Here is a 15605-nt window from a genome sequence, read left to right as displayed (position 1 = left end):
GGCCTCATGGCAGTGGCATCCAACATAATTCCTTTGGGCCTTCTTCACATGAGGTCCCTTCAGTGGTGGCTCAAAGCCAAGGGGTTTTTCCCCCAAGGGGAATCCGTTCCGTATAATAAAGGTTACGCGCAGATGCCTTCGTTTCCTATTAATATGGAAGAATCCTTGGTTCTTGTCCCAAGGGCCAGTATTAAGGGCGTCATGTCGCCGGAAAACCATTTCGACAGACGCTTCCATCACTGACTGGGGCGCGGTTATACGGCCGCTTTGCCAGGGGTCTGTGGCAGGACCATCATCATTCTTGGCATATAAATTGCCTAGAAATGTTGGCTGTGTTCAGGGCTCTGAGGAGCTTCCTCCCAGACATCAAAGGTTACCACGTCTTGATACGTTCGGACAATACATCAGTGGTAGTGTATCTGAACCGACTAGGGGGACTCAGATTGCGCCCTCTATCCAGATTGGCGCATCAAATTATTTTATGGTCCCAAGGGAAAATATTATCTATAAGAGCAATATATGTCCCGGGGGTTCAGAATCAGGGAGCAGACATCCTGTCGAGGCAGGGGCTGAGGCCCGGGGAATGGAGACTCCATCCAGAGGTGGTGGAGCTTATATGGCAGAGGTTTGGACCAGTGGAAGTGGAGCTGTTTGCGTCTCGAGGGACGTCCCACTGTCCACTTTGGTTCTCCCTCACTCATCCAGCCCCGCTGGGGTTAGATGCCATGGTACAGGCCTGGCCGAGGCTTCACCTGTACGTTTTCCCCCCGATTGCTCTGCTCCCGGGAGTCCTGGAGAGGGTCCGTCAGGAGGGCATCAGTCGTCTTCTGGTAGCCCCGTTTTGGCCGGCCCGAGTATGGTTTTCGGACTTAATTTCACTCCTGATAGCTCCGCCATGGCAGATTCCTCTGAGGAGGGATCTGTTATCTCAGGCGGAGGGCACTATATTCCATCCTCGCCAGAACTGTGGAAATTGTGGGTCTGGCCTCTGAGGGGGCTCAGTACCTAGATGCTGTTCTATCATTTGGGGTGCACGGAACCATACTTATCTCTAGGGTTCCGTCTACTAGGAGATTATATGACCTTAAGTGGAAATGTTTTTCCGCTTGGTATAGAGAACATGAGTTAGGTTCAGTTAACTGCCCAGTGGCTTCAGTTCTGAGTTTCTCCAAGATCGTTCTCTACGAATCTCTCCCCGTCCACATGTATGGTGCACATGGATGCCATTGCGGCGTTCCATGCACCACTGAATATTGGGCCTTTTGGGGAGGCACCAACTGGTCATACTATTTCTCCTTGGTACATAGAGGATGAGACTGACAGTCAGGTCCAGGGTTCCTTCCTGGTATCTGGCGGTGGTTCTCGAAGGCCTATCCCTGGCTCCCTTCGAATCCCTTCAGTTGGCTTTGCCTAGGACCTCACGTTCAAGATAGCCTTTCTCTTAGCTACTTCTTATAAAGAGACTGGGAGATCTCCAAGCCCTGGCATTAGTACCAGCTTGCTTGGGGTTTGCCTCCGGCGGAGTTAAGGCCATCTTGCATCCGCGACCCAGCTATGTGCCTTAAGTGCAATCTAACATGGCTAGGTCCATGGTCCTGCAAACATTTCATCCTCCACCACATGTGTCGGCAGAAGAGGAGAGGTTCCTTGCTCTGCCAGTCAGAGTTCCAAGTATTTCCTTGAGAGGTCCTCTTCTTGGAGGAGGTCGGACTTACTGCAGTGTGTTTTGGATCACCTAATAGGGGCTCCCGGCTAAACAAACCATAAGTAGGCCTACAAGGTGCGCAATTTGCCTTCACCTTTGGCTGTAAGGGCTCATTCTACTAGAGGCATGGTGTCCTCTAGACCCCTCCTCTCGGGAGTGCCCCTCCAGGAGATCTGTGAGGCAGCCGGTTGGGCTACCCCGCACATTTTATCAGGTTTTATAGTCTGCACCTCCCTAGTACGCCTGGCGCACGTATGCTCTAGTCCTAGCTGAGTGTCTGAGATCAGTTTCACTCTAGGGCAGGCCTTTTTCGGTGCGTGGCCTAGTGGGCATTCGTTCCCCAAAGAGTCGTTTTCAACGACGCAGTGCGAGTTCCCTCGAAAGGGAACGTCTCGGGTTATGACTATAACCCTTGTTCCCTGAGAAGGGAACGAGACACTGCGTCGTCCTGCCACGCCCCTCAATGCCTGAGAGCGGCTTGCTTCATCGCGAGGCTAATGTGTGTGTGTGCCAGCATCACTTTTATGCATCCGGTTATGCCGTCACATGTTACGTCATGACGCAACACCAATCAGGATTGGATTAGTTTCATTCATACTTCAGAGGCGCACGCTAAGGGAGCGTCCCCAAAGAGTCGTTTTCAACGACGCAGTGTCTCGTTCCCTTCTCAGGGAACAAGGGTTATAGTCATAACCCGAGACGTTTTCTGTTGCTGAAGTGTACATGCAAGCTACTACTTTCATTAGTTTTGGAGCAGCATGCTTCACAGTTTTAAGACTGTGGATTGAATTGAACACTGAGATCTCTCGCTCTCTGAAATTTACAGTGGCAAGAACCCAGTGATATCCATGGCCAGTAATGTCAGTGTTGAAGGGAATTATGATTAGATCATAATTTAAAGCCTTTTTTGCAGCACAAAACTGCAAAACTGGACTAAAGTCTCCTAGTGCAGCTAGCTGGTAAAGGTATGTGGGTGCACATAGAATTGAGTCTGACTTTTTTTGCTGATGAATGAAGACATTAATTGCCTGCTCAATTGTTTCCCCTTCAAGCCAGGTCATTGGAGAAAGACAGCGGCTTTTGGGAGAGACCTTTGCCCAGTCATGAATGATGTCACTGATGCTCATCCAAGGAGCAAATGAAGCTGCTGTACTGTTTGGTGTGGATACTCTGGAAAGGTGTGGTTCTAGAGGCAGACTGTCGCCATTTGAAAGCCAAAACTGGTAAGTGTTCTCCTCTTTTTCAGCACCTGGTCGTGCTGGCATGTTTGACAATGTAGCTTTATCAGAACACTCCTGCTCTGTATTTTTTTTATTTACAGCATTTAAAGAAACTGATGGCATGCTGTCCACCAAAGAGGCTGATTCATATGAGCACCCAAACTGGCAAGTATCTTTTCCAGCATCAGTCTGTGGTGGCTCCTTAGACAGAGCAGCTGTATCGGAACACTTATTTTGATCTGTTTTGTCCTCCTTTTCAGCATCCATAGGAATTTGTGGAATGTTGTCTACCAGAGAGTCAGGCATTGAAGACAGTAAGGAGTCTGGTGCCGGGTTCACCAAATAATCATAGTCTTTTGTTCTGGGTTTTTTCCGGCCCGATTTTGTTTCATTGCCTCTCCTTCTCTTCCGCATCACTGAGAGGCTGTATGTTCGATTTGTAGCAAAGTGAAGCCCCGTAGCCATTTCTACCGCAAAAATGTGGTAGCATTTTCCAGTGCTGGGACAAGAGCATAATGCACCATTTGCAGTATTTCGAACTACATGTACTGATTCGTTTGAGGGACTTTTCACGACAAACACTTTCAATGATGGATTTAGACTCACCAGACCCATTTCAATGACTGTCTTGGCCAAAGATGTCTGAGAAGACAGAAGTTTAACTCCTTCAACTTTGCATGGCTCATTTTCTTTGTTGGTCTTGATCCTTTTGATAATTTCTTCCAAAGGAAGAAAAGGGGGCATTTTCACATCTGTCACTGCTACACGGTTCTGCTTCATTGCATAATTTCCCAAGCCACATTTTGCCCTCTGAAATTCAAATAAAAAGTATGACTGCATGTAGTACAGTGAGAGCACCATTGCGTCCACTGGAAGTTCTCGCCATTCATTTTGGGATTTGATCATTTTGTTGATGCTCTCACTTATATTGTTTGTTGGTGTTTTGTCTGTAAATGCACAGAATTGTTTGGTGTAGTATGCAGCCATGTTTTCACAAATGTCTGCTTTCAGGTGATGGTCAAAGTAGCAGAGGAATCCTTCTGACCATACTTTTGCGAAGGCATCATAGCGGGCATCAAACTCATTTGGACAGGAGGAATCAATGAGCTGCTCAACGTGGTCTTTTAGGACCTTCACATCATCCCTGTAATATCACTGGCTTAGTACAGTAAGCCACGTTAAGCGTTTTCTTATAATGGTTTTCTATGGGAGAAAAATGCTTAATGTGTAATTAAACGCGTTGCGTTCAATTTCTGGGCTTACCTTATTTTTTATACATAGTATGGTTTATAAATATGATGTGTAATGAGTTTGGTCATGTAATATCACTGTCTTAGTACAGTAAGCCACGTTAAGCCTTTTCTTATAATGGTTTTCTATGGGAGAAAAATGCTTAATGTGTAATTAAACGCGTTGCGTTCAATTTCTGGGCTTACCTTATTTTTTATACATAGTATGGTTTATAAATATGATGTGTAATGAGTTTGGTCATGTAATATCACTGTATTAGTACAGTAAGCCACGTTAAGCGTTTTCTAATAATGGTTTTCTATGGGAGAAAAATGCTTAATGTGTAATTAAACGCGTTGCGTTCAATTTCTGGGCTTACCTTATTTTTTATACATAGTATGGTTTATAAATATGATGTGTAATGAGTTTGGTCATGTAATATCACTGTATTAGTACAGTAAGCCACGTTAAGCGTTTTCTTATAATGGTTTTCTATGGGAGAAAAATGCTTAATGTGTAATTAAACGCGTTGCGTTCAATTTCTGGGCTTACCTTATTTTTTATACATAGTATGGTTTATAAATATGACGTGTGCTGAGTTTGGTCATGTAATATCACTGTCTTAGTACAGTAAGCCACGTTAAGCCTTTTCCTATAACGGTTTTCTATGGGAGGAAAACACTTAACGTGTAATTAAACGCGTTGCGTTCATATTCTGGGCTCATCTGATTTTTTATACATACTATGGTTTATAAATATGATGTGTACTGAGTTTGGTCATGTAATATCACTGTATTAGTACAGTAAGCCACGTTAAGCCTTTTCTTATAACGGTTTTCTATGGGAGGAAAACGCTTAACGTGTAATTAAACGCGTTGCGTTCATATTCTGGGCTCATCTGATTTTTTATACATAGTATGGTTTATAAATATGACGTGTGCTGATTTTGGTCATGTAATATCACTGTCTTAGTACAGTTAGCCACGTTAAGCCTTTTCTTATAACGGTTATGGGAGGAAAACGCTTAACGTGTAATTAAACGCGTTGCGTTCATATTCTGGGCTCATCTGATTTTTTATACATAGTATGGTTTATAAATATGACGTGTGCTGATTTTGGTCATGTAATATCACTGTCTTAGTACAGTAAGCCACGTTAAGCCTTTTCTTATAACGGTTTTCTATGGGAGGAAAACGCTTAACGTGTAATTAAACGCGTTGCGTTCATATTCTGGGCTCATCTGATTTTTTATACATAGTATGGTTTATAAATATGATGTGTGCTGATTTTGGTCATGTAATATCACTGTCTTAGTACAGTAAGCCACGTTAAGCCTTTTCTTATAACGGTTATGGGAGGAAAACGCTTAACGTGTAATTAAACGCGTTGCGTTCATATTCTGGGCTCATCTGATTTTTTATACATAGTATGGTTTATAAATATGACGTGTGCTGATTTTGGTCCTTTAATATCACTGTCTTAGTACAGTAAACCACGTTAAGCGTTTTTCACGTTAAGCGTTTTAGAATGTCCCGACATAAGTACTCGTTCATTCAACTTTCGACCTAAAACCCATGTTGAACTTGCAAAATCTACAATCACATCTGAGATTTCTCAACGGCAATCGGGTGAAAGAGACAAATTTAGCCGTCTAGCCCCATTGACTCCCATTCATTTTGCACTCATGGCGAGCGCCCCCCAGTGGAACTCTGGTGGTACTACAACCAAAATTCGGTACAATAGGGCTTAATAGGGAGTGGACAGGCTCTCCGTAGACGGGCTCTGATAGAAGCCCAAGAGGCGAAACTCAATAGAACGCCCCATAGCAACAGTTGCCCCCATGACTTGACGGCGCGGCCGCCATTATGGACTGAAAACTGAAGGAAAACGCCGAAAAATAAAGGGAGTCAATGGCACTGAAAAACTTAAAATAACAAAAACTTAACATAGCTTAATTTTTTCTGGCCGTCATATCTAAATATGAAAACAATTTAAAATACATTAATGAGTATGACCGACGTTAAATGACGTTAAATGACAGAAAATATACGTATATGTGTTGGTTAGGAAAATAGTATTTTGGGACAAAATATTACTATAGAAGTACTATAAGACTACTATAGAAATACTATAGCGGCTCTAGGATATTATAGAGGTATTACAGAACATAACATACTTCTGTGATGTTCTGTATAGCCTCTCTATAATATTTTTAAGCTGCTATAGTAGTCTTATCGTACTTATGTAGTATGTCCCAAATTACTATAGTATTCCTATAAGATTACTATAATATTTTGTCCCAAAATACTATAAATATGAAAACAATAATAATAAAAAACATGTATTTTGTCCCAAAATACTATAAGATTCCTTAGTACTTTTTAGTAAGGGTATCCCCACCGAATCGGCTTCATTAGCCTACCACTTACGGTTTGCAAAGATACAATTATAAAATTACTGCAAAACTTTAATCTATCAATATTTATGTTCTATTATGCATTTTCCTTGTTATATGACTAACAGAAATTCATGAAATAATATATGTTCGCTTGTCTAGTATAGGCAGATACACAGTAATTAGATATAAGTAATAAGATATTTATTCAAATGTTGATTTTGAAATTAGTAAACATCACCATATATATGATTTTGAAATTTTTTTTTATAAATGAACATTTCTAAAGACAGTTAATATTTTACACAGTGAACGTTTCAATGGCAAGAAAAAAAAAACTATGAATGTCCTATTACAGGCGGAAAGGTACAAAAAAGATGTGCAATCTAGCAGTGCACACATGAACTATTAACACATACTAAAATGGATTTTGCCATTGACTGGCGCTAACGATTCCAGCAGCTTTCAGTCCATAATGGCGGATTCGCCTCCGCAGCGCCATCTACAGACTGTTACCCATAACACAACAGAGTTTCGCCTCTTGGGCTTCTATACTCTTTGGTTCGACATATACCCTATTGTAAATCCTATGTAACATTGTTGGATCTGTGAAATTGCATGATATGTTCTAGATCATCATGCTGAAGGCCTGCTGCACCCCCTGTCCAAGAAAATCTCTACGGCTATGAACCATATGACTAGTAAGCAAAACCACCTCAAACATACAGTGCACTACTGTTCAAAAGTTTGGGGTCTGTATTAAGATTTATGCTTTTGAAAGAAGTCTCACATTTTAAAATCATTAACCCCAGGTTTCTTCGTGTGATTGTCCTTGAGAAGCCCGTAGGCTAAATAATAGGCGACAAATATAATGGTATAATGGTCGTAGTTATAATAATTTATTTAACTATTATGATAACAGGATATATTGGTATATTTTATTTTATTTCTCTAGGTCTGTTTTGCGCTATGTTGGCCAGTGAGACAGACACCATACTGTCCAACTCAGGGGTATTTATTCATTTGTATGTATTTTTTACTGATAAATACTGAAATTCTTTTTACTTTTAAATGCTAAATGTGGTTCAGGCACGCAAGTTATTTTTCACAGATATCTGGCCAGCTTACTCATGGCTCATACTCTTAGCCTTTAAAATGTTTGAACTGATATCCCCAATGCAATATCAGCGGGTAAAGATATCATTAGAGTTCTTAAACTTATGGCTGTGCTCTTGTTATCAGATGAGATATAATCCCTAGCGTTTGGCCCTATGATTCTTCAGTACAAGATCTTGATGCCATCCACACTCAGTAGATGAAGAAGGTGAGTTTCACAATAGCTGCCACTATCACAAATCAAGAGACCGAACACAACAGGCTTTCATCCATATGAACACACCCATATGTAGGCATGGGTACTGAAACCCAGTATTTAATGGGCCCTGGGGCCAAATTATGGAAGACCGCAGTATCGATAAGCTTGGACGTTATCAGTTCTGCTGACGGTACTGAAGAAATTACACGCACTATTTATTAAATACATTGTCTTGCTAATTGTATCTCACCAGCTGTTTCTATATGCGATAGGGGTGATTGCATTGGAGTTTTTCCCTCTTTTGCACTTCGCTTTAGGCGGTGCCGCGGTAGCCTACCTGAGAAAACGTTTTGGAAAAGATGGGCTATGGACCCAACCAACTCTATAGGAGGGGAGGGGAGAACTCCCTCACATGGTACAACCCATGCAGAGGCTGCGCGCTGCGGTGTCAGAATGCGGAACGTGTGTATAGCCTAATGTAACTAACGTGACAAATGTGAGAAAAAAAAAACATTTCTGATTATTATCACAGTTGAAAGTGGTTGTGCTGCTTAATGAAGTGTGGAAATTGACCTTGCCTGCTATAAAAGTATAACATTTCTTAAATCATAGTGATTGCAAACTTTTGTCATACACACATACAAACAATTTCCACACTTCATTAAGCAGCACAACCACTTTCAACTGTGATAATAATCAGAAATGTTTCTTGAGCAGCAAATCAGTATTAGAATGATTTCTGAAGGGTCATGTGACACTGAAATCTAGAGTAAAATGAGCTCTGCCATCACAATATTTTTTTTTTTAAACATTAAAATAGAAAACAGTTGATAAAAATATATGTCACAATATTACTGCTTTTCAGAAATATGTAGTCTTGGTACCTTACCTAAGAACCTTACTAATACCAAACTTTTGAACAGTGTATATATTATTATATCAAAACCAGCACAAGCACGCCTTGCAATCAAACCATTAAAAATAATATTGTTACATTATTTTGCCAGTATGTTTGTAAAAATTTTTTAGAACATCAAATTGGTGGCTTATTATATTCCGTAAAATAATGTTAAGTGTTTTTTTGTTTCTCATTTACAGTAACCTAGTTGTATCAAATGTAATTTATCCACTTTTGTCCATACAATTTTGTTTAATCCAAATTGTACGTATGTATTAAAGCAACACATTCATGCTTGAGTTTGGTCTTAAATGATTTGGCTTATTTAAACGAACAAGAATTTAAGAACAATCACACCAGGATATATTATATATATTTTAAAAAAGTGTTAGCCCACAGATACATTTATGAGGGTTTATTTTATTTATTGGAATCAACAAATGATAACAATTAGTAAAAGCCACAGTTTTAAAGCTTCGCAAGGTGCAATTTATAGGACGAGTTGAAGTTTTCTGTAGCTACTGTACACTCTCCTAAAGGAGAGTATATATATATCCTAATACTGTGTTTGACCCCCTTTCGCCTTCAGAACTGCCTTAATTCTATGTGGCATTGATTCAACAAGGTGCTGAAAGCATTCTTTAGAAATGTTGGCCCATATTGATAGGATAGCATCTTGCAGTTGATGGAGATTTGTGGGATGCACATCCAGGGCACGAAGCTCCCGTTCCACCACATCCCAAAGATGCTCAATTGGGTTGAGATCTGGTGACTGTGGGGGCCATTTTAGTACAGTGAACTCATTGTCATGTTCAAGAAACCAATTTGAAATGATTCGAGCTTTGTGACATGGTGCATTATCCTGCTGGAAGTAGCCATCAGAGGATGGGTACATGGTGGTCATAAAGGGATGGACATGGTCAGAAACAATGCTCAGGTAGGCCGTGGCATTTAAACGATGCCCAATTGACACTAGGGGGCCTAAAGTGTGCCAAGAAAACATCCCCCACACCATTACACCATCACCACCAGCCTGCACAGTGGTAACAAGGCATGATGGATCCATGTTCTCATTCTGTTTACGCCAAATTCTGACTCTACCATCTGAATGTCTCAACAGAAATCGAGACTCATCAGACCAGGCAACATTTTTCCAGTCTTCAACTGTCCAATTTTGGTGAGCTCATGCAAGTTGTAGCCTCTTTTTCCTATTTGTAGTGGAGATGAGTGGTACCCGGTGGGGTCTTCTGCTGTTGTAGCCCATCCGCCTCAAGGTTGTGCGTGTTGTGGCTTCACAAATGCTTTGCTGCATACCTCGGTTGTAACGAGTGGTTATTTCAGTCAAAGTTGCTCTTCTATCAGCTTGAATCAGTCGGCCCATTCTCCTCTGACCTCTAGCATCAACAAGGCATTTTCGCCCACAGGACTGCCGCATACTGGATGTTTTTCCCTTTTCACACCATTCTTTGTAAACCCTAGAAATGGTTGTGCGTGAAAATCCCAGTAACTGAGCAGATTGTGAAATACTCAGACCGGCCCGTCTGGCACCAACAACCATGCCACGCTCAAAATTGCTTAAATCACCTTTCTTTCCCATTCTGACATTCAGTTTGGAGTTCAGGAGATTGTCTTGACCAGGACCACACCCCTAAATGCATTGAAGCAACTGCCATGTGATTGGTTGATTAGATAATTGCATTAATGAGAAATTGAACAGGTGTTCCTAATAATCCTTTAGGTGAGTGTATATAGGCCTACACGAAGTGAATGCCAGCAATCATTCAGTCAGTGACGAATTAATAAAAACATTATGAATTTAACAAAACGATACACAATTGTAGTTTAAGTTCGCGCTGAAACTATATTTACCTTTTTTGAAATAATCCATTAAACTTGCTGAGAAACGAGGAGCGTGAACTAGAATGAGCAGTTCCACGCGCATGCCCGGGAAACTCATGAATATTCATGTAGGCTCCGCCCACTGCCTCTACAGATGCACAACTCACTTTTGCCCCACATTTCACGGTGCACTTGGTGCAAAAGGGAGAGCGTGCGAAACAGCAGCAGATTCAAGCAACTGTAGTTATGTACTTGTGTTTGTGCTAGAAAAATATACAAGACATTTGTGAGAAAATATTCTACAAGTGTGCAACTCTCATTGGCTGAATTCACATACTGATGTGCAGATGAGCAAAATTTCTCCATGACTTCACATTTTTTGATGCAGGTGTTTAAATGCGTTCTGCACCATATTCACTGCAGCAACTGTAGCAAAAATGTGAGCGTATGAGTTTCTTAATTTGTGATTTGTAGAATAGGATTTGTGCACCTGCAATGAAGAATTTGAGAAGGTGTAACTGCTGTGTTGTGTTTGTGGAAGATAAAAAAAAGTCTACAAGTTTGCAACTCTTAAAACATTTCTCTCTGTGACTTCAAATTTACTGATACACATGTGTGGCTATTCTCTACAACTACAAATTTCACTGTCACAGGCGTCCAGTAGTTTTGCACCAAAAATACATCCATAGGTAGCACTCCTTTCACTGGTGACTTTGTGTGTGAGGCCACATAAATGTTACAACGCTGTCATTAAGTTGAAGTTATCACATAATAAAGTACAGTACTCGCTCCAGCCCTGCTCACTCGCTCTGTTTGGTTTCATTACAGTGTGCTGCTTAGCACTGGGAGCTCCCTCTGCTGTCCATAAGGTGCCTCTGCGCACCAGCCATTTCAAACCCAGACTCCAGTATTTGGGCCACGCCTCCTTATTTGCATACACTCCTCAATCCTCAAATGCCCAATCCTAAACCCCCAAATTCCCAATCCTAAATCCTAAATGGCTAAATGATTAAATGCCCAATCCTAAATACCAAATTCCCAATCCTAAATCCCTAAATGCCCAATCCTAAATCGCTAAATGACCAAATGCCCAATCCTAAATACCAAATGCCCTATCCTAAATACAAAATGCCCAATCCTAATACCAAATGCCCAATCCTAAATACCAAATTCATTTTCGACTTAGACTTTTAGTTTTCGACTTAGACTTTTAGTTTCAAATTTAGACTTAGTTTTCGTTTAAGACTTTTAGTTTTAGACTTTTATTTTTAAATCTGACCCAATAATCCCTCCATACGGGTCTGCGTCTCTTCGTCAAACTGAAAGTGTCTGCGTTCAGCGCTCGCTTTCTGTTCATTTCTCACTGTTTACAGAGATCATTTATCTGTTTTCACTCATATAGCGGCTGTATACTCGCTGAGAAGAGCACTTAACCGTCTATATGCCATATATCCCTGCTGAAGTGACTGAAATCGAAACACAGTGTGTTCTCAAGAATATCTTCTAAGAAACTCTACTGTTACTCGAGTTCGCATGTTTGCTCCACAGACAGTTCATCAAACACACACACACACACCAGCTGACTGAGACTCTTCTTCGTTGGTTTAAGGATGAATGAGCGCGTCTGCTGCCCTCTGGCGGACTGTTTTAAAACAACACGCTCACACACAGATCTGATTGTTCCAATAGTAGAATATCCTAAAAAAAAGTATATATTTTGAGAAGAAACCTGTGTTTAGAGCATAGGCTGTAAATCTCTCTCTCCAGTTCTATTGCGACTGCGAGTTTGATTGCGCACCCCCCATTTATTTCATTTCCCGGAAGTGATGTAGTCGATGATGCGTGATTTACGTCACTGTTGCTTTTTAATAATAAAACCGATGAAAAACTATATATTTCAAATAGTGTACCCTAAAAAAGGTGAATTGTCTAACTATTTATTTCGAATTAGGTTTTAATACTCTAATTATTGAGTTCTTAAATTATGATTTATGTCCCTCAGACTCGCTAAGAAACGCTTATTTACCTGACAGGGAAGACACCATGATCAATTAAACAAGAGTTGATGTGAATATTATAATAATATATCTTAAAGTGATGGGATGTTTGGATCAGTTTACTGACGTTTTTGTTCGATCTCGTTCTTCAAAATGAACGTACATTTTTTTTTTAGAGTCAATTCGTGACAATCTTTATTTTGTATCACAATCATCCAGTGTTTAACTCTGAAATGTGAAATATAAAAAATAAATAGTAAAAACAAAGTGTGCTTTTCCACCCTGCTCTCTTTGCAGGCAATGCAGACACTTGGCCTACAGGACTTTTGTGAGCTGGTGCTTCCTTGGAAGAAGTGTCCATGTCCGGATGCTTCAGTGCAGTAGGGGTTCAGGGTCCCCTGTGTGTGTGTGTGTGTGTGTGTGTGTGTGTGTGTGTGTGTGCACTTTTAAGACAGTCCCTTGATTTGCTTGGCGAATGTCTAAAATGCATTAAAAATAGACGAAATAACATGTTCAAAATCCAAGTATTCATGTTTCATGGTGCATTCATAGGAACAACTCATGTCTTCACTCTCCTCTTTAATAAACATCTTTTCAATAGTCTGTCACACAGATTTCAGTTGTTTTCTCACGGACTTACTCTTGTTTGCATGCCTGTCTTCATCTCGTCATTTATCAGGGTGAATTCAAACTCTCACACTTATAACACGCACTACATGTACAACATGTACAGCAAGTAAATGAAATACAGTGTCGGATATGGAATAATATGATCTAGCCTATCTTCTTTTTCTCCTTCTTCTTGTGGTGTTTTATGACTATTGGGAAATCAATGTATGGTGTATTTTCGCCATCTACTGGTTGAAGTGTGCATCGAGGCTTTATTGAAAGAAAAACAATACAATTACAGTTGTAGGCTAAAAAACAATGTAGGGTAGAGTGGGGGAAAACGCCTAGCCAAGAGGTAGTCAAGATACATTTTTACTGTTGCAAATTTGCAATGCACTACGTTGATAACGGGGATATACAGATCTCCATGGAGAAGCTGATACCAGCGACATATTTGAAGAGAAGAGGATTACATGGTAAATGCTATAATTTTCAGATATTAGTAAACAAGTGTTTAAGAGAATATTGTTCTGCAGGATATCACAGTGATGTATGATAGATGAATAGTGAAGTCTGTAGTTTGAGATCATATGTTATTTATAAGGAATATAATTATATTAAAACAATTATTATTATTCTTTTTATTTGTTTTAAAGTGATAGCTTGTGGGTAAAACGCCCCCCAGAGGGGATAGTTTCTCTCTATCATAATTACTATCTATCTCATAAATTCTCTCTATCATATTACTGTCTATCAAATCCTTTGTTTTACACTTAATGCAGTATAACTAGGTGGTAAAACCAAAATATTTGAACAAAACATGAAAAAATTACCTCAAGTGAGCATTAGATAGCTAGCACAGTTAGCTCAGTGATGGAAGGTAGTTAAATTTGGCTATTTTGGACATTCCTGAAATAAATATTAATATATATATACACGTTGATACAATACTTGCCTTTTACTTTTAGAGATTAAAAACTATAGTCTGTTCATTTTAATGTTGATCTATGAAGCAAACATGGTTGGTAAGAAAGGGGGCATTTTACCCCACCGCTAGGGCAAAACACCCCCTTTATACAAAAATATTTTCAGTAAAAATACTAAATAATTATTAGGGCTGAGCAATTTTAATATTTGGTGAATAACTCCTGCCATAGTCACTCAAAACTGGGAAGGCAATTCTAGTCACATTTATGTTTTATTTCACTGTAATGTCACATTTTCCTTAAGGGGGGGCGTTTTCCCCCACTCTACCCTATATGTATTTATGTAGGTAAGTGTATCTAAAAAATTCACTACATTTACACATTTGGCTGGTAGCCTACCTTTTTATCCGACAAAATGCACATTTTTGACCAGTTCCGGCATTATAATGGGAATTGAACACATTGGTGTTGTTAGTGTCTTTCTCTATACAGGAATAACTTGTAGATTTATCTAACGGGGGAAACACACAAGAACAGTTAAAAACAACAGTAAGAAATTAGGTGTAGCCTAAATCTTCAGTGAGAGAGCTACAGGGATGATGATGGTGATAATGATGATAAAAGATAGGGTGAACCACAATGACATTTATTATTCCAGAAATTACCACAACAACAAGACACTATAACATTGAACATACTGTAAGGCAGGGGCGATTCTAGGATTTTCATTTTAGGGGGGCTCAGCCCCCAATGAGGGTATGATTTAAAAAAAAAAAAAAAGTTAGTTTATGGTCTAATGCTCATTATTAACTAGTTTCATTAATTCATCCAGTTTTCTCTGTCTCCTCATCTTGCCCTGTCTCTTCCCCTCCTAAAGCTGAACTTTTTTAATTTACTGAAGGCTACAAATTGTATTATATTAATTCTCAACATGTGCACATGCATTATTAATCTTGTTCCTATGAAAACGGCTTTGTTAATGTTTCTTGTCTCCTCACAATGACATAATTACACGTTATTTAGGCTAGGCCTATTTTCAGCTCAAAATGGCGAAATTAGACAAAAGTTTATTAGTTTTCTGATTATTTTTGTCATTCGTTTAACATTTATGACCTAAAAAACTGTCAAAATAAAATGTTTAGTTTAGCTACTTACATCTTCTTAACTCGCACTTGACCGTAAACTGAAGCGTCAGTCGTGCTGCTAAAATTCGCGCACAGCAGCTTCTGCGAACACGAATTTGTGTAGCCTACACTTAATCACAAATGTTTCACAAAAGTTTAAAAAGGGCCTAGTGACGCCTATGGTTCTCACTCTGCGTGTGTTTCGCGCTGGATGACGGTTGTGCTGAGCGGTGCAGGTACAGAGAAGTAGAAGAGAAGAGGATGACACCATTTGCTAAACGGGGATGTTTTCATTTTCATCCTTAACACATACATTTTAAACCACAAACTACGGAGTATGTTTTGGA

The 15605-nt window shown here is 39.9% G+C and overlaps 1 long non-coding RNA gene across 3 annotated transcripts; it reads left to right on the top strand.

Moving 5' to 3' along the window:
- The first annotated feature begins 2423 nt into the window (after positions 1-2423).
- Positions 2424-4069, top strand: LOC311296603. Of its 3 annotated transcripts, none has more exons than XR_014628632.1 (4): positions 2424-2928; positions 3027-3090; positions 3186-3239; positions 3937-4069. It is a non-coding gene; the product is annotated as an uncharacterized lncRNA (long non-coding RNA). The 3 variants fall into 3 exon arrangements; XR_014628633.1 differs by having other exon boundaries at positions 2424-2670; positions 2758-2928; positions 3186-4048; XR_014628634.1 differs by having other exon boundaries at positions 3186-4048.
- The last annotated feature ends 11536 nt before the right edge of the window (positions 4070-15605 follow it).

This window comes from Rutilus rutilus (genome assembly GCF_951802725.1).
Source record: "Rutilus rutilus genome assembly, chromosome: 1".
Lineage (NCBI taxonomy): Eukaryota > Metazoa > Chordata > Actinopteri > Cypriniformes > Leuciscidae > Rutilus > Rutilus rutilus.
This window is presented reverse-complemented; position numbering and strand designations above follow the sequence as displayed.